The sequence below is a fragment of the Stigmatopora nigra genome, chromosome 7 (genome assembly GCF_051989575.1).
Source record: "Stigmatopora nigra isolate UIUO_SnigA chromosome 7, RoL_Snig_1.1, whole genome shotgun sequence".
Taxonomy (NCBI): Eukaryota; Metazoa; Chordata; class Actinopteri; order Syngnathiformes; family Syngnathidae; genus Stigmatopora; species Stigmatopora nigra.
Window position 1 is genome coordinate 6,879,246 of NC_135514.1, and position 19,775 is coordinate 6,899,020.

Genomic DNA, 19,775 nt, shown 5'->3' on the forward strand with positions numbered 1-19,775 from the left:
CCCACCAAAAAAGTGTGTATTTTTTTTTTAACAATTAGTTAAAATGGTCACTTCTGTGCAATTTAGAATCGTTGGCACGATTTTGTACTAAGGCTTTGCTGCCAATAGTTGGGTCTACTGCCCATGCAATTGGAAACCCCCATTTTTTTTTTCAAATCAGCATATCAGTGCAATGATCACTTGTCTTTGATAAACACACATTTATAGGCAGGCCTATGCTAATCAGGCATCAGGCCCAGGACTGCAGCTGTCTTTTTTTGTGCTTAGTGGATTTGTTTGCTAGCAGTAGATAATTGATGGTGCTTGAGGGACAGACATGAGTCCAGCATGAATCACGAGCGACATGTCTCATGATAAGGAGCTGAAAGTCGCCTGTAATTAAGCTAGGCACTAGAGACCAATTGTTTGTGGAATGATTTGGTCGAGGCTAATTGACACTAATTGTTTAATCAGATTTTCTTCCTCCTTTCTGCAAGTGTGTTCTACCAGCACTTGACACCACACTGTGCTGACAGAAGCCGTCACCCACCCTCCATTGCAAATCCAAATTATTTCTGTTAGGAAGATTATACAATAACCACATAACACTTCTCCTAAACCAAACAATTTAAAATTAGAAACTGCCCTGCTATCTCACATACGGTCGTTGGAAAAACATCTGGTAGACTCGTTTTATTGAATGAAAAAACAATTTTGAGTTGCGTATCTTTCATTTGTAGTGGCTGAGTGGTAAGCATGCCCTCCTCACAGTTCAGAGATCAAGGGTTCTCCAGGGTACTCTGGTTTCCTCCCACATTCCAAAATCATGCGTGTTAGGCTGGCTGAACACTCCAAATTGAATGGTTGTTTGCTTTTTTTTTGCCCTGCCATTGGCTGGCAACCAATTCAGCGTGTACCCTGCCTACTGTCCATAGTCACTATCTGGGATAGGCTCCAGTACCTTGTTCCCCTGGTGAGGATAAGCAACACGAAACATGAACACATTTCTTTCGATTGAATTGGATTCTGCAATCTATAATTCCGTTTATATAAGTGAATTTTAACTGCATATTGCAGTTCAATTTTGGCAGATATTTGCATTTAGTTTTCTAGTTGTTATTCTTCCATTTAATGATGATATCTCAATATGATATACAATGAATTAAGTATTTCAATGTATGATTCAGTCATGTTGTGCAACAGTGGGAGGCGTGTTGATGAGCAGCAGCATACACCATATTTTACGGTATTTGGAGCAGGAACAGTAATTAGAGCATTCATATTTGTGGTCCTACCACATAGGAAGTGTCCCATTTAGAGTACTTTTGCACAAAAGTTATTTTGGAAGTCTTTTGAAGCAAAGAGTCAATTACAATTCCATCAGGGGGTTGTTTTGGAAGAATTGCAGGATTTCTATTTTTATAGTGAACAATAGGACTCATAGTTAGGATGACTTGACCATTTGTATATACTGGATCAAGTTTCCACATATACAGGATCACACAGCAAGGCAGAAAATTTACCAAAAGCCTTGGCGAGTACATGCATAACTATGCAAATGAGTAATTGTATTGGCAGAACACGCTACGACAGTGTTTCATCATTTGACAGCAACAGTACATGCGAGGAGCTGTTTTTGAAAGATTAAATGATGAAGCGGAGCAGATAATTATAGATGAAAATTCCTTTGCCATCTGATTAAATTCAGCAAGTCAGGATAACGAGCCTGTGGTAGGCGGAGTCGTAACACATGAACATGAGAGGTAACATCATTAGGTTTAATGGCAATTACGGATTTTAATTAACACAAACTATGATTGGATATTAATGGTTATTACACATGGGCCAGAGGAGAGGGCACGTGCGGTATCCTTCACATGATATAAAGTTTACTGTAAAGAAGAAAAAGAAAGACAGAATTAAAATGTGAAGGTAGTTTAAAAAAAATTCCATTATTCTGTTCTTACCTTATAATTCTCTTCAGTTAAAAAGTCAGTTTAAAGAATGTCCAAACACCCAATAATCTTTTATGGTACATTTTTATTATTTACAAAGTTTTAATATGTAACTTTTAGAGATGTAAGAAGAATGACATTCTATAAGCCTTACATTTGATTCAGTCATCATTTTTTTTACTGACAAATGCGGCTTATATGCGAGTAAATATGGTACATCACATGCTGTTATTAGAGGCAACAACCAGGCCAAAAAAAGCAACAACAAAAAAAAATCACAACCCCAAAGGAATATACAGTCATGTAGATTAAATACATTATAAGTATTAGGTTATTTCTTGCCTTTAACTATCCAAATAAAATCCTTCTTTTCAATTAGAGTCTGTCAATATGTTAGTCGTGTATCTTTTGGGGTGTTACAAAAGAGATGACCGGTTGTTTATTTGTTTTTATTTTTCATCATAGGACCGGAGTCACATTCCAATTAATGTTTATCTGCTGTGTGTTGCTTTTCAATAAACTTTTCCAATCTCTTGAGGAAAGCTACCTTTACTTTGTGCTAATAATTGGATGCTATTGAAAGGATGAGTTTCATTGATTTTTTGGATGACTGGGAACATTAGGAGCCCACACCATATATTGTCAGCAAGGTTTGCGGTGAGCTGGGATCGATGCCGCTGAATCCCCTCTTTACTACCCTCCTCTTCTGCTTTTTTTTATTTACTTGTGTCTCAATTGATTGAAACATGCAATAGTTCAAGGGCTATTATCACACTGATGTTAAGTTTCTCTGTCTCGCCACTTGAAGTAGCTCCGTGTATTCTTGGGCAATATCTCACTCCAGCAAGTGCTCCCATCTTTCCCTTTCTAACTAATGAGTTAAGAGTATTGCTATGACCTGTACACATCAATCATGACTACCGAGGCAGACAGTGACTAACAGCGCCGTGAGCTCAGGAATCAAATGAGAGTATATGATAAAAGAAGCATTTAGAAATCAACAAACAATGGCAAAAATGAACTTTCTTCAGTTGAAAATGACAAATATTTATGAAATGATTTTAATAGAGTGCAATGTCTTCTCCGTTTAATGGAGGATAGCTAATATCTTAATCAGTTCTTATTTTTTGCTGCATAAAAAAAGTACTGGAAACTTTTTTTGTTCACTCATTGTGTATTCAGTGGCGTGCTCTTAATCCAACTCGGTGCACTCAGGCTTTAAAACAACAACAAAAAGCCATGAATTTCCATTGAGCTGTTAAAATGAAACTTTTCTTGTTTTCTCCCAAATGGATACCTCACACAATGCACCCTGCAGTGTCTGCCGAGGTCGATTGTCTCCACAATACAACATAGGAAGGCTGTGGCGTTAGAGCGTTTACATATCGTATTTCCCGACAAGACAGCAGAAAGGTCAGCATCCAATCCAACTGAGAAAGGCATGATTGAATGTAATCTGTATTTACTTGTTATTCCGAGTACCGGGCCTTTCTTTTTATTTGCTGGCCCAGAAGTTAATTTCCCTGGTGACCTTTTGTGTAATAAAACAGTATTATCTGTTGCCGAAGCTGCAGTGAGGAAGCAAATTAGCTTCTAGTCAGCAGCGTTTTGTGACCTCGTCGATCGCTTATGAGTTTATTTGCTTTAATTAGATTAGAGCTGCTGTAAAGGCATGTTCTTAGGTGGGATTCATCCCTTCTCTACTTGCATTATCTGATTGTATTGAAATAGTTGGGCAATTTCAACAATGGCTTTTAGGAGGCATATTTTAACCAGGCTATCAGGGTAAAAATGCTATAAAAAAAGTTTATTATTCAGGTTGATCATATTGTGCTTTATACAGTTTTATATTTATCATACAGCAATATTTTCAAATTGTGGTTTGTGGACTACTGTTAGTTGCCCAAGGGGTCTGTCTATGGGTAAATATCAATATTTAGGATAGTTGTTTGTCTCGTTAGTTGAAACAACAAAACACATTTAACATTGCAAACTTAATACTAAATATTGCTGCATGATATTTTTGGATTCAAGCTTCATATCAAATCATTATTTGACCAAAATGTTGAAGTTTAATTCAAATGGCAAGTAAAGGTCTCATCGTTGATGTCAGTATGGTAAACAGGTTTTATTGAGAAAATGTAACTGGATACTTGGGATAGATGTTTGACTTTTTTTTTTACTCTCTTACATCTTTAATTTGCATTTAGTCAGTTTAAAAATAGACCAATGATAAAAATCTAATGTTTTTTCTCAGTTTTGTGCAAACATGTCACTTGATACTGTGGAATTCCTATAATTGTTCCTCAATATTTGAAGGGAGTGACACTTGACACACACACACACACACACACATATATATATACATATATATACATATATATACATATATATATATATATATATATATATATATATATATATATATATATATATATATATATATATATATATATATATATATATATATATATATATATATATATATATATATATATATATACATACACATATACACACGCATACACACACATACATACACACACACACACACACACACGTACACACACACAGCATTGGCCCATACGTATTCTGTGTCGATTGTATCAGTTGGCAAGCAGTCGTGGTTAAGACTAAAGGTGAATGTGTGAGCGGCGGAGGCCAAAGTGAATGCAATGCTTTAGTGACCCGAGGAATCTCTTTTATTGTAGCCTCTTTGTGCCTCTCCCTGCACTGCTCTACCAGCCCATTCAGACTCAGTGGCAGCCACCTACATTATATCCTGGATAGGCAGGACATTCATGCCTTTTTAACCCATTGTCCTTCCCCCTGGGGTGAGGGCCCAGAGCGGGATGTGAGAACCCCAGGCCAGGCATTGTGTCCCTCCTCGCGCTCTTCACACACCCGGCGGGGGACTTCCTTTCTGGTGTCACCGAAACCTGTGTGGTGTAATCCGCAGCTCCCCGCTGAGCAGGATGGGAAGGTTATTAAAAGTGCGCCTAATGTCTCGTTAATAAATCGCTTCCATTTTCCGCTTCATTTCGGCATAATCGTGTTGGGATTGTGCATAGGCAGGAATGTGTGTACGCTCTGTTTCCGTGTCTTCCGCTATCAAAGCGGCGCGCACATTAGCATTTCTTTTTACTGGCCCGAACACACGAGTACAGATCCATTAGCGATGTGACCCCAGCATCGGGGATCAAGCAATGCATGCCGCGGTGCGACGGGGTCAAGCGGCAAGGTGTTGATGCCGCTCTGATTGCCGCAGGAGAGATATTTAAACGCGGCCGGTCCTGGGCTCGGGTTAATGGCGTCTCTCCAGTGTGACCTGCTGGATGGTGATTTTTATCTCCATAAAAGCAGTAGAGGTCAGTGCAGTTAGAGCTGCGCTTGTGTCGGGGGGTTAGAGAGCAGAGGTCCCCCTCAGTGGGCTTCCACCAAGCACTCTTCATGATGCGTTAAGGATGCTCAGGACTCTGATTGCCTCAGTGGGACCTGGAGGTGAGCTTAGGGAGCGCTTGGGTAATCCCATTAACTGTGACTTCTCAAGCCCTTTACCCCTGTGTATGAGTGAGTGTGTGTGTGTGTGTGTGTGTGTGTGTGTGTGTGTTTGTGTGTGTGTGTGTGTGTTTGTGTGATATTTGCAGCGCAGGCTAAGGAGCCAACGTCTGAGACATTAGGTGGCCCTCCGAAGTCAAAGAATAGAGGACATGCAAATAGTTATGTTGCACAAATATGTGCATCTGTTGTGTGAAATATGAATAGTCGCAGTTCAGTCAGACCAACAAGTTGCAATCTTGTTTACTCTTACTTCAAGCAATTTACTCGTGTCACTACCGGAATATGAGGTCCATTTTAATTGACAACTAAATACATGATATTTATTAAATGTTTGGTCTTTTACTGTCAATTTTATAGTTGAGTGACACAAACAATGACAATATATTTAGCGTGTCAGTTTTTACTTTTTAATTGAGCTTCCTGTTATATCTTGGCCATAAATTACTGGGCCATCTGGAAGTGGCATTAAAAACAGACTGAAGCCTCTTTTTGATGAATTGTTCCAAACTTCACTATATTGTGACATAAGTTAACAAGTGCTGCAATAGTGTACAGCCATTAAGGTCATTATTTTGAAGCACATTTGTTGGACAACACATTCTAGTTACCCTGAAAAATTTACTCTGAATTCTACTCAAAGTTTCTTCAAACGATATATGTATTGACATCCCTGGCAGTTAGTTGCATGTATGTTGCCAATGACCGATTTGAATCGCATTGTTAAATGCTTGCTGATAGTGGCTGATACAGTGCCAAGGCTATCTGCATCATTCTAAGGCAGGTGTTTTTTAGTCTGCAGAAATGTAAAGCATTAATGGAAAACTAAAAGCTATCAGTGATTGTGAATAGAAGACAAATACGAAGGGTCAAATGTCAATGGCGGGGAGTGGGAGAGTATTTGGTATCGTAAATAATGGATTCTCTTTTTAAGGTATATTGTGGAAAGGGTGGTATTGTGGTTTTCTTCCTTGTAATGATGTATTCAAAGAATATCCTGGAATTAGGTTGATAATAAACATGTTAAGTCATAATGGCATAGTATTATTTTTAGGATTCAACCTCAGTATACTGTAATACTGTACTGTAATTTTCTTGACATGTTTTTGGGGTGTATTGAAATTGAAAAAAATCATTTTCTGTTTGTAGCGTCTTTGGCCGGTGAAGATAATTCTCATTTTCAATCTCATTATAGATTTTATGGTCAGACCTTTAGCACCTAATGTCATCCAGGTCTAAAAGGGTATGTTTAATTATTTGTCTGTAACTAATGCATTTAAGACAGATACTCACAGTTATTGGGATTTGCTACAGTATAGCGAGTGTATGTATTGATCAGACCCGCGTCTTGTCGCATCTGTCAATAGCCGTAGATGAATCTAATTATAGTTCCTCTCTGTAGTCTCAGTTAACTGCCAGCTTGGGAGCCCTTAACCTGTATGTTGACTATTAGTTCACTGACAAGCACACATACGGGATACTACTCCACTAATCAGTCAAGTGCAGCAGGCTTAGACTACCACTTCATCACCTAATGTGCTAAACTAAGGTCTGTAGGAAACATAACAGTGAATTTAATCCCGTGAATAATAAATTAATGAATAAAACAGTGTAAAAAATTGCTGCAAACTGCTTGTTCACCTTGCTGCACAGTTATTATTAATATTTTTTTTAATCATCAGAGGAACCATCTTATCGATTTAACCATCTGGGGAACTCTTGTCATTAAGAAATTGTAGTCATAGCTTTTTGTTCCAAATATATCTATATCTATATATACCATAGGATTTTTTAAACACCAATTTCAAACTTCTAACATTGGAGAAGCACTGCAGTGTTTCTAATATATGTAGTCTAATTCAAGTCAATAGTTCCACATAGAAAAATCACTGTATAATGATTAAATTCTCTTCAGCGATGCTATATATTTGCATAAACAATCTGCTAGTCCAATCTGACGCTTCCATCTTTGTTTGCTCAGTGTGCCACCCCGGTGCAGCACGTGCAGCCACTTGGGGACAATCCCCCTATGCCCACCCCTCCTCTTTTTTAAGCCAAAGTCGTTTGAGTCAGAAATCTTCTGCAGCAACTGCAACACTTCATCAAGGGTGAAGACTCCGTGGCTATCAGAGATGTATCAGTTGGTGTGATAAAGCCCTCGCTGTGGTCCCCGCACAGCTACATCCCATCATAAATAAAAGCAGCAGAAAGGAGACCTTTGTCACTGTTTATCTGCACTGCTTTTCTTCCTCGCCCTTGATTTCCTCTTCAGAAAATTGATGCACCCTTAAATTGAAGCGGAGGGCTTGACAGGTAATGGTTAGTGTGATAAGCGCTCAGATTTCATCAGCCCAGGCTTTTTTTCTCCCTTTGTGCGCAATTGTTGGAACTTTCAGCTAGATTACCTGTCATCCAGTGCATCAGATAAAAATGCAGAGTTGATGAGATACGGCCAATACAGGAGCAGATAGCAAGAAAAACATCTGGATACCGGATGTTGGATGGCAGAGGAAGAGCCAGCTCACAAATCCACATTTATCTGATAGGATGCCAAATAAAACACATTACTATCACAATCACTGGTGGTTTCCAGAGAGATTTGTGGTCGTATATTATGGGATTTTAAATAGCTTACATGCATATGATTTGCACATTGTTGCTTGCCGTGGAATATTTGTTGCATTTCTAATAAATGCAATGTGCTGCAATTTCGATATTGAGCACGTTTGAAATGGTTCCATTGATCCTTATATGGATTTTCTCTATTTAATGACATATTGACTATTCCTCAGCAAGATATCCAGCAAATCTTGACAGATGTGTAGCAGCTAATTTTTGTCAGCTATTTCCGCATTATTGACACTGGGTTGGAGTAACATAAAACATACTTATTTTTTTTTCAGACAGGGAAATGCTCTGACAAGAGAAACATCTGTGCTGGCCTTACAATGCATTAAGTATTTCATCCCTTTTTAGATGGTTAAATTGTGCATGAAATGCTGCTGGCGAAGGGTTTTCCCGAGTTGGACTGATTAGGCAACATCTGTTACACTGGGAGAAATCTGTGTCGCTTCTAATTAGCTGTCAGGGTACAGCTACGTTGTGCATGATGGTGCTGAGAATCTGCCACAGGTTCCTCTCCTCGTTCTGTCACCTGCTTGTGTTCGCCCCCTTCACCCATTGCCTCCACCCACTATCCTTGCCTCGCTCTCCCTAACATCATGTGTAATTAGCGAGCAGCCTCCATACAAAGGAGGGAGCTGGGAGTCAAGCCCATCTGTGCAAAGGCCATCATCAGCAGGCCTCCAACGCTGGGGGACGCTCCTGAGCTTGGGGCCTCCGCAACTAAAGCCCACCCTCAGAACAACTAAAATAACTTTCCTCCTTTTCTGAGGATGTCTTTGCCTCGCTCTTTTAGCCCTAGTCACTCATCCTTCCTTTGCATATAAAACTGTCTCAGAAAATGAAGTTTCTGGCATTGCTTTGTGGAAAAAAAACCCCTAAATGATAGAAAAAAAAAATAGCACAGTTTACATACAACATTTCTTCTCTTTGCTGGATTTAGCTTCTATGAAGGCTGGACTTTGACATGCAATTTAGCCAACCTTTTGTCCCGCCCCATGTATAGCTGGGCCAATGACGACTCTGGTTTTTGTGACAAGGATGAACAGTGGGTCGATTCTCTCTGGGTGAGAAGGGGCGTTCCAACCAGTGTTTGGCCATCTCTTCTGTTGCATTACTCAGCAGTGAGTTTGTGTCTTGGCTAGCTGCTTAATTTTATTGACGCAAAATCCAGAATATTGAGGCAAAACCGCGATGAAAACATTTTAACTCGTGGAGAGAGCAGTTTGTGTCACAGACTATATGTGGTACATAGCCAAAATCTGGCCGATTCCACCACCAGGTGGTCAGGAGGCCCCCCCTTTCAGCGCAACATTCGTTTAAATTTACTAGCCACCCTACTGGCTTGTATAGTTTATAGTAGATTTACTCACTTCCTCTCAGATGTGCTGAAAGCGACTATAACTTGCAGTCCAGAAAGATTTTCAATGGTCACTTGAATTTCTTTAATCCCATGAGTAAGCAAGTGTTCATTTCGGGGCATTTTTATGTTGATAAATGTCGGAAATGACACGGTACTAAGTTTGTAGGCTCGGCCACACTAAATTATGCTTGTTGTTGTATCTTAGATGGTGAAATGCTATCCTTGTGTGACTACAAATCATAGGAAATCTGTCGCCTGTCATGGCGCCGTCCTGAACAGTGAGAAATTGGGAGCATATGAAGGCCAGTTAATGGTTTGAATGACACAATCAAGGGTTTGTCAGATTCTTTGACAGTCTGTGGTCTGAACAAGAATTATTTTGACAAAATTGCCCTCTTGTTATGAAACATTTCCTATACAGGTTAAAACAAAAGTTATCAATGCATTTGCTTTTACTCTGCAACAGACCAGAGTAATTTGTCCTATATTTATTTATTTATATCATATTTTATTGGCGATGCTCAGGCACTAATATTTATTAAGCAGAGACATTTTTAATTAAGTGAACCCCTTGAGCTGAAATACATGTCAAAATAAAGAAAGAAGAACATTCAAAGATACAGATTTTCACCTTTACTGTTTGCATTGGTGCAAATCTTGAATCATACAACATCCTTTTTAATAATTCTGCGACAGATGTTATTGCCAAGCTGTCATTCAGTGCCATCAAAGACTAACTGATGTATTACATCATTGTTAAAGGTCATTCCCCAAATAGAACAGATTATTTATCTGATGATTAACTTAGTAATCAATAGTTTTTCTTGGTATATTCCATCGAATCACAAATTGCTTCAGCCACTGATCTTTTCCACAAGGAAACATAGTTATTTGATGGCAAAAACGCCAGTAATAAAAAAAACAAACTATATTTCTAACTAAAACATAACCACCAACCTATCAGCTGTGTTTTTGATTAGTCTTCCTTTTAGAACAGGCTCATCAGAGTGACTCATTGATTATTATTCATGTTCAAGGAGGAAAGTGGTAAATCATCTTGGAGTCTACAATTGTTTTCTCCCATTATGTGTGTTTTTCCAGAAAACTCATGAATCCAAGATACATTTTTCTCATTGTCAGTCGCGGAAAGATAAAGTTAAGTACGGGTGATGGGGGACGGCGAGGGCGCAGTCTTGCCTTTTACAATTGTGAGCAAATCAAGTCAGAGTGGAAAAAACGTGTATGACCGAGAGTGACAGGCTGGAGAGAATGTCACAGCAATTGCAGGGCCATCACCGAGGAGAGATGATGGCTGATTGCTCAGTGTTTGCGGGCCGAGTCCATCCTGGAGGACACAGCTCTGCCTCACGCATCTGTGGCCCCACAACCTGCTCTGCTGACATTTAAAGTGTTGATTTTGGAGCACTTATGCTAATTGTTGTAATTTTCCTGATGAAGCGCTATTCTGATACCTTGATGTGGCCAAGATAGTTTTACATTTGCCCGCACTCTCCTCTCTTTGCCATTTGCGCCGTGTCGTGGCAGCTGCGAGGGCTTCTGAAAGCAGACAAAATTGCAAGCAAATTGCATCAGATTGCCAACATTGTGAAAAGGTAAATTGCTTGCAAATCTATTTAAACCACTGCCCTATTTTCATCAGCTATAGTGCTTGCTTTTCATGATTACTTAATTGTTGACCTTTTCTATTGTGTAGTGCTTTATAGTGTGACGGAAAACGATCTTTACCAAACCAATTACCGTCACTATTTTTTTCTTCTTCTTTTAACTCTGTACTACTGCATTAGTGAAATGATTGGCCAGCTCATCCTTTCTAAAGGAACTGTCAGAATGGAAAAGTGGCATTTGTTTTCATGTTGTAGCCATTGTGCTTTGGTGTTTTTTAAGGGCATTGTTACACAGCTAGATAGGCAGCTTTGTTAAACCCTGTCACTGTGTATTAGTAATATACCCACATAATAGCCATGAGACTGTGTCACTTTATCAATCTCGCATGCCTTGCCTACCATGGCTTTACTTCATGGAGCTGACACTTTACATTAAATACTGCAACTTTTAAACCACATGCTGACACCTGAATGCATCTCAATTCAGTTTGGAACAATAATGAGCACAGTGATACACTGTTTTTCTGCAAACTAGGACAGTTGAATTGATGCTGAATTAACCCACCCAGTCTTAGAGTAAAGTGAAGGCCTTGACTGCATGTGTGTGAGAGACAGCACAACCTTGGCTGTAATACTACTGGCATGTGTGTGCCACTGCCAGGCAGTGGAAATGTACTCTCTCACCACTGGTTGTTTGGGACTACTTGAATGGCTCTTAAGAATGACAAAAATCTTTATTGGATCCAGCATCAAGTTGCAGGGTGGTCTTTGGAGTGACGCTCACCACTTGTTTTTCCTCTTTATTCAGTGAACTTGAGTGAAATTGATTCAAATTCGCCTGGCTCACTTTAGGTGAAGGTTTAATTTCTGGTATTTAAACCGTACAGCCTTGTATTGTATTGTATTGTATTGTTTGACATCGAGTTGACACATTTTCAAGGCATATTTGTGACAACAGTTATACTTGGTGTGAGCTGAAGCAATAACTTGAATGGATTTATAGAGCTTGAATTAATTTGAAGGCCAAATAATATTAGTTTGATGTTTATTTTTATTTTTTTTACGTTTTTAATTTTGTAAAACCCTTCAGATTGGACAGGTATACCTAATGTTGTGGCCTGCACATGAGCATATTTGTCCTATGGTTTCACCCAAAGCATGTCACTGATTGAGGTTGTGAAGGGGGAAAGTCAGGGTGCATCTGATTGATCTGTGATTGTAAAATCAATAAGGAGACACTGTCATTTCTGTAGAGTAAGAGTTGGAGGGAGAAAATAAATGAAGACTCCCCAGATTGGTATAGATGTGCACAGAGCACGACTTGGGTCACATTAATTTACTTGCCGCTGTATTTTGGTACCATGGCATCCGCTGCTTCAATCTCACAGCCGTTGAGCCGTAGCGTGCTCTGCTGGCAGCTAGCTGGGCCTGTTATTAAACTATGTATATTTCATCTCGGCCTTGCAGGGAAATCACACTCTTGCCCTTGCACCCCCTTCATGTCATCATTCCTGATAAATCTATTTAGTTATTTTCTCAAGTGCATCATCCTGAGGGTTGATTAAATCAAGAAGTGAGAGCCATTGTCTGTCTTCTATGTCCCTTATCAGAAGCAATGTGCAAGCCGTGCTCATTTGTCTTGAGTTGTTATAAGAAATAAAGAGGGGGGCACTTTTCTCTGGCACCAGATATTGCCGGAAGATTAATTTACCACTTCTCATCTCTTACCTTCTCAGTTTACTGTTGACAATGTCTCCTCTAATATTTGTCATGCTTATATATGCTGCTTTCGCCTTTTCATTCCTGCTTCCCCTCTGTCTTCTCATCTATTATATCATACTTTTCAGAGCTCAAAGAGAATACTGTCCTCTGTAGATGGATGCGTTGAAAAGGCATAATATCAACTTTTGCCGGACCATTTGTCACAGAGTGCCGTGAGGTGTTTCGTGTGTGCATGATTTGACTGCATTTGTTTAGTGCCATGTAAGACATGACTGTGTCATGCATTATGGTCAGCAGCTACAAGTCTTAAAAAGGTGGTTTCTGTGTCGGTTGAGGCCTTCGGTGGAACTTGAAGGCCTTAAAAAGCTCTGTAAAATGAAACACTTATCTATTGATGATTTATTACCCAGCATTAGTCAATTTCTACCTTCAAACCTTACACACCAGTTTTTTATTATATTTGTTTGTGCGTTTTTACATAGTTGGTATCAATAGGTTTGCTATTTTTTTGTAATAACAATTCTAATTAAAATATATTGAATAACACTAAACATTTTAACTGTTGCTCACATTAATTAGTATTAAGAACCTGATGATTATCAATGAAACGCTTTGTTTTCATCATTTTTCAAATTGTCTGAACATTTTTTTTCTATTTTACATCACATTCCAACTTCAATTGAATTTAAATTTGAGGGTTTTTTTGCAATACATTCAACACCATTAAGATGTTTAATTTTCCATTTTCCCTCAAGCCTGTGTTGGAAACACATTTGTTGTATGGTAGCAGTCAAGTCTTCTAATGCAAAATAGATGTTTGTCTAAATTGATAATAATGAGAAAAAAACACTTTCTTTTGCTTACTGTTAGTTAAAATATCGAGACAATATATATAATAAAACTCACATGCATAGATTCTTTATCCTCTTTTGATAAACAATTTCTCTGATATATAGTTGTTTGTCATTAAAGCAGTCAAATCTATTTATCCATTGGTACGACAAACTTAACACGCAGGATTCACAGACATATGTTGATGCCGGTCAAAGGTGTAATATAAAGCGTGGTGGGCGATAATCTGTTGTTCATTGGGATCCATTAAGGACACATCAAACCAGTGGGAGGCAGAGCTTTCAAGATTGACAGGATGAATAAAAAAAAGCACTTCTTGGCCTGAGTGTGAATAATCTCCAGGTCAGAAAGGTTTCACATACAGCTGGCCATTTTAGAAAAGAGCACTGTGGGATTTGGACCTTACACATCATGATCTTAGATTGTCACACATCAAATGTGTATCACTAGATTTGAATTTATAGACTTGAAAGATTTTTACTGCACAAACTGCTTATTTGTTGGCCACACAAAAATGGAATGAATCGGATTTATCCCTATGTATAAAACAAAGCAAGGTTCTGAGACATCTGTTGTGGCAGAGCTAAAGACTAATTCTTTCAAGCATGGCATGAAAAGAGATAATTTGTATGTGAAATAGTCATTTAATTCACATTCACTAAGCAGGTTATCAAATTAAATCAGGGCTCTGTTAGGCCTGCCACTTGGGCTTTTGGGTCGGGCCTCATGTGTAAAATTGGCCAACAAGAGATTTAGGGGAGCATTTTGCACGCCGCTGTCACGTCATTCCTTGCCTCCCGTCAGGAGGGCGATCCTGGGGTCAGCACTTGTGGTGAGGTGCCTCTATGGACTGCCACAGGGTGACAGGGCCACAACACCACCTCCAGCTGGGCAACTTATTACAGCCCTGGTCTTTCTCACCCCTCCTGGGCTACGCCAGCCATTCACAACATCATCAAGTCATCACTTATTCATGAAGCTGTGTGCTGGTGGAGTGTGTGTTTGGGGGAAATGGCTCGGGTGGGGGGAGTTTGCCAGTGAGGTGATGTCGTGTGGTGGTCGGGTTGGGAGACAGCATGTTGCAGACAGTAGGGGGGGTGAATCTGCAGGTGGCTGTCACATCCGTAATTGCCTCATACTTTCCGCCACACCGTAAAATTGTTTTCATTATGTCATGCACACAGTGCCAAGCATAGGCCCCTTGAGAGCGTTCCCGAGAGCCAGAGGGAGGAGGCACTCATTTAACCAGTCGCTCAGCTTCAAATGTGAGAGGAGAAAAGGAGGCGCGAGAGGAGGTGGAGGAGGAGGAGGACAGGAGAGAAGGAAGGGGTGTGGAAAAACAGAAGAAGCTCATCATTAACTGTGTTCGAACAACAGCAGACAAGTGGGAGCTCATGCACAAAAAAAAAAAAAAAAAAAAACAGCCAGAGCTTATCCTAAACATCTCAGTTACCAAGGGAGGGGGGGGGGGGTGCTTGTGTGGCACACACTGTGAGCTCCTGGAGTGCTTCCGTGGTCGGAGGGGGAGAGAAACAAGAAGCGGGAAAAGAAAAGGGTTTGAAAAAAAAAAGTTTCCACCTGACTGGAGTTCCCATGGTTTACCATGCAGGAGGCTAAGCAGGTTTGAGCAATAAACTCTGGCATTGTCAGGCAGTAATGCTCAGTCAGGTCCCTCCATTGGGATTCAAGGGTGTCTTTTTCTCGGCTCCCCGTGCTGCACTAATCACAGGCCTACTTTGTTTAATTTTAGAAAAAAAGGAGAAAATGTGTTCAAGAAGTCATCCTAATCCCTCCCCTTTTACTCCCTCATAACCTCCCCAGCTCTTCACACTGTCCCCATGTAACTTCAGTCCTTTTCCTTCTTTTATGTATTTTTTTGTGGACACCTGGAAATTCTGGAAACAGAGACAGGAAACAGCTGAACAAAAATAAATGAAGGATTGTCCAAGGGTGAATTGTGTGATACACCAACGATTGCCTGAGGTGTTGGCTGCTCATCAATGATAAACACTTCCGTTCCATTTTGCCACCACCACTATGCAGTATTGTTTAGATTTTAATTGGAAATTAAATTAACCTCACATTTAGCCGTTACTCCCCCGTTGATTGAATACAGCCTTAGTGTCATCACGACTGTAAAAAAGAAAAAAAATAGAAAAGAAAACTCCCTCTGTTTTCCAGTGGCAGATGTAGAAAGTGAGGGCGGCGTGCATTGTAGGCGATGACTCTGAGGTCACAAGCGCCAGGGGGGTAAGAGAGGGGATTTATCAATCAGGACTCCTCGTATTTCTAAAGCTGAATAAAAAGCCAGTCTTGAAGAGACAAACCAGTCCTCTTTAAAGCAAAGCCTTTTCTTATTCATTAGATCCACACTCTGCCTTCTCTTCTTCTTTTTTTTTTTTTTTACCTCCTGCTTCTGCTGAGGAACGCCTTGGCTCAAAGTCAAGAAACAATTTTAAACTGACTGTTGTATTATGAAGGAGCCAGTAAGAAGTATTTTGCTTACAATCATCCTATTAAGTAAAATCGCTCATTTATTTATTCTAAAAACCAATCGCAAAAGACTTGTAGCCATTAATTAATATATAGAATGGTAGTGTTGAATGAAATTCTGAAAAAATGAATAGAGAATTAAAATATGATTACATTTCCAGAAAATTATGAAATTGTATTTATTTCGCAAACTTAACATATTTAAAAATATTACATTTATAACAGTACTTTTTAAACAGATATATAGTTATTCAGAAATGTGTAAAACATTGTGTACTGACTTAAATGTTTAAACTATAGTTTCCCCCCCCAAATGATTTTTATAAATATATAAACTTTTTTTTATGATAAAATCTTTAAAAAGCCCTATAAATTCTACAAAGGCATTGTTGCAGTTTATTCTCCAGCACGCCGCAATTAAGTGCTGTTAAAAATTATTTATTATTGCACTTGCATAGAAAAATATTTAGGTTCTTCATTTTTCATCAATGCTTAATCAAATCCATTTTAAATGAGGCTTTATTGAATTATAAAACCCCAAGAGACCCTGAGTGGATGAGGATTTAGATGAGAAAATCCAAGCTAAATAAAGGACTTCCCATGTGACCTGTGGCGAGTCACTTAACCTCTGTCCTCATGGCTGGCACCCAAAGTTTAAACAAGAGGATTGCTCAGTTGCATCTCCATACAGCCCACACCTCCCCTTGGAGCAAACTATTTAGCTCAGGGTGAAAAGTCCTCACCACAGGAACCCTCTACATTTTTGTTTTACATACATATGATGGTCATAAGAATATCCATTTAAGATTGCTTTGCTGAAATTTTCTTGTTTTTGAACAAGCAGTAACTTCTTTTTCTCCCCTGCAATGCATGATCCTGCTTTCCTCCAATAGGAAAACAGCAATGACTTAGTCATCTTCAAATATTGTCTTGATTTTCTCCACTTTTCTTTTTTTCTTGTGCAAGTCCACAAGCGACAGTTGCAAGCCAATGAGGGCCACCGGTGCCTGTGAATGTTGTATTATGGCCCAATCTCTTTCTCCCTCCCTGAAAGGCTGTTTAAATGGTTCTGGTTTATTATTGCCTAAGGAAGGCTAAAGGCTTCTGTCAGCATTTGGGCGAGGGGAATCACTGGCTCTTTACTGGACAGCTGTTCCAGCCTTAGCCCACTTTTCATATGGATATGTATGTTAATGACAGGCAATGGACTGGAGATGAAGAGGCCTGAGCGCTAGGCCCTCTCTTCAGCGCACTTCTAAAGCCTCCACAAAAGGAGCAGTAAAAGAGGCTGCAATGGCGAAGCTCCCACTTTTGTGCGCTGAATTAGTTCTGCAAGCAATGAAAGTGATCTTTTCTGGTCGACAGGGGAAGTCTGCCGATGGCGGGACCGCCTCATTAGCACAAAAGTCTGTTGGGACTTATAATTGACTGAGGCAGAACCCCCTCCTGTCAAAACACAAGGTCACAATATATCCTGAAAAATACCTTTCCTTTTTTAAAAGCCAACTTACCGTAGACTTAAGTTGTGGTGCCCTTCTGACACGGTGAAGTTTACACCGACAAATGTTGCACCTCGACACAACCCAACCACTTCCTGATATCTATCGAGTACCAATTCCTGTGGCTATAAAAACTCGCATTTGTTTTTATATCAGTATTAGACAAAAGTATGGCATAAACTCCATCACAATGTGTGATATTATGTAAAATATAATGTGCATGAAGTCCTACATACATAGGCTGTATACAAAAATCTCACTTTGTGTCTGTTATTGAGTAATATTAAGAGCGCAACAGATAAATTGCATCATGATTAAATTTCTGTTTCAATTTCCATGTTAATTGAAATGAATTATTTGTTAATCCATTCTGATACCAAACTCCAAATGATTTTGGTGTATAATATGACAGTGATTTTCCTTGAATTTTCTCAAATAATGTTTCTCATCGAATTGAATTCATTCAGTACAACTTTCAAACAAAGTACTTTCCAACCATGCATTATAGATGAATTCAACAATGATTACCCATTTTTTTCAAAGCTAAATTTAGTGGATATTTTTTTTATTTTCTTCAAGGAACTTTGGACAGTGTAAAGGAGTCCACTTGAAAACAATTGTCATTGTTTTTCCATTTTTAAGGCAGAGAATTTTGTCAAGTAGCTAAATAGGGTATTCTTCATGGTCTCCCTCCTTCGTAGCCAACTATAGAAATTAGCCCTACGTTTCTCGGCTCTCACACATGGATACACACGCTTGCATGGACACAAGAAAAATTTCTTTTCTTCTGTCAGCATTCCTGGCCAACAATGGCTAGATTAGTGGACGTGAGGGCCCCCTCGGGGGCACGTATTGTGGCACAGAATACCCTCGGCAGGAACAGCTGGTAGGGGTTAATGGCTACTGAACCTCTCAGCCGGAGTCCTTTCTCTATTGTGTGTTCCGCTCATGGGAAGGAAGGAGGCTACTGACAGCTTCTGGGGTGTGAGGAACTCTTAGAACAGCACCCAGGTCACCCCCAAATGGTGCGCAGCAGAGAGTGGGGGTGAGGGGCTACAGGGAGGAGACGGGGGGTCGATGATGCCGAGGGTGGTAGAATGGTGGCAATGGGGAAGTCTCCGAGAACCCCGAAAAGACGTACATCGACAAGGCCTGCAGCAGCATTAGCAACAGTATATATTCACTAGATAACAATAAGGGCTCATCAGAAGGAGGGGCCCACTGTACCCAAGTTGGGATAGGGTAGGCGGGGAAGGAGGTCTGCCCTGGCAAATAAATGAATGGCACTTGGTAGAGTGCAGATTTCCACCAAAAATAGAATAATTCAAATGTGAATCACCTGAATAGAACTATGTACACAGATGTGTGAATTTAAGGTCTGTGGACCAACCCAAAAAAATAATAATTTTGAAAAAAAAACACCTCATTTCATTTAAAACGGTCTAATCATTGGCGCAAACTTTAATGGAAATGTTTTTTGATGGCACCAATTCCAGAAAACCTTATATTGGATAAAAGATTTGGATACGACATATATATTTTTTTAGATATATGGTTTCTCTCTACTCTTCTTTCTGTTTCAACCATGAGAGTGCCTCTCCCTGCCTATCCTCTTGGTGTGTGTGTATGTGGCCTTTGTGGCCTTGTCATGGCGGTCATCGTCACAGGGCTCCTTCCATGCCTGCCACCCAGAGGAGCCCCCGTTTCGGGGCCCATAGGAGACGGCACCTCACATTTAATCCCTCAGACGCTTACCCCCCGCTGGCAGCATGGAGAAGCCCTTCTAGTTGATCCATCCAAGCCTCTCACACCAGCGGCCACACTCATTAGGCAGCTGATTATAATCGCGCGCCGCCGGTGTAATGTTTAATCGAGGTTGACACCTGATTCGCCATGTTGCAAATCTTGTCATGCAAATTGAGTCATTTGTGCTGTTTGATATGGCGAGATGGGCTATGAAATGTACGATTAAGTCAGGGAAGGGAAAGGGGGGTTGACGTGTGCCCTCTGCTCCTCCTGCTGTGATTACAAAGATAAGAACAAGCATCTTTTTGTAGCATATTTGGCATGACATGTTAAATTAACATGCTTGTTGTGTGGCTGCGGG

At 39.8% G+C, this 19,775-nt stretch overlaps 1 long non-coding RNA gene across 1 annotated transcript in view; it reads left to right on the forward strand.

Annotated features, from left to right (window-relative positions):
• LOC144199963 (uncharacterized) overlaps positions 1-19,775 on the forward strand; it is a 79,611-nt gene that overhangs the window by 48,286 nt on the left and 11,550 nt on the right. The gene's annotated exons all lie outside the window — the stretch shown is intronic.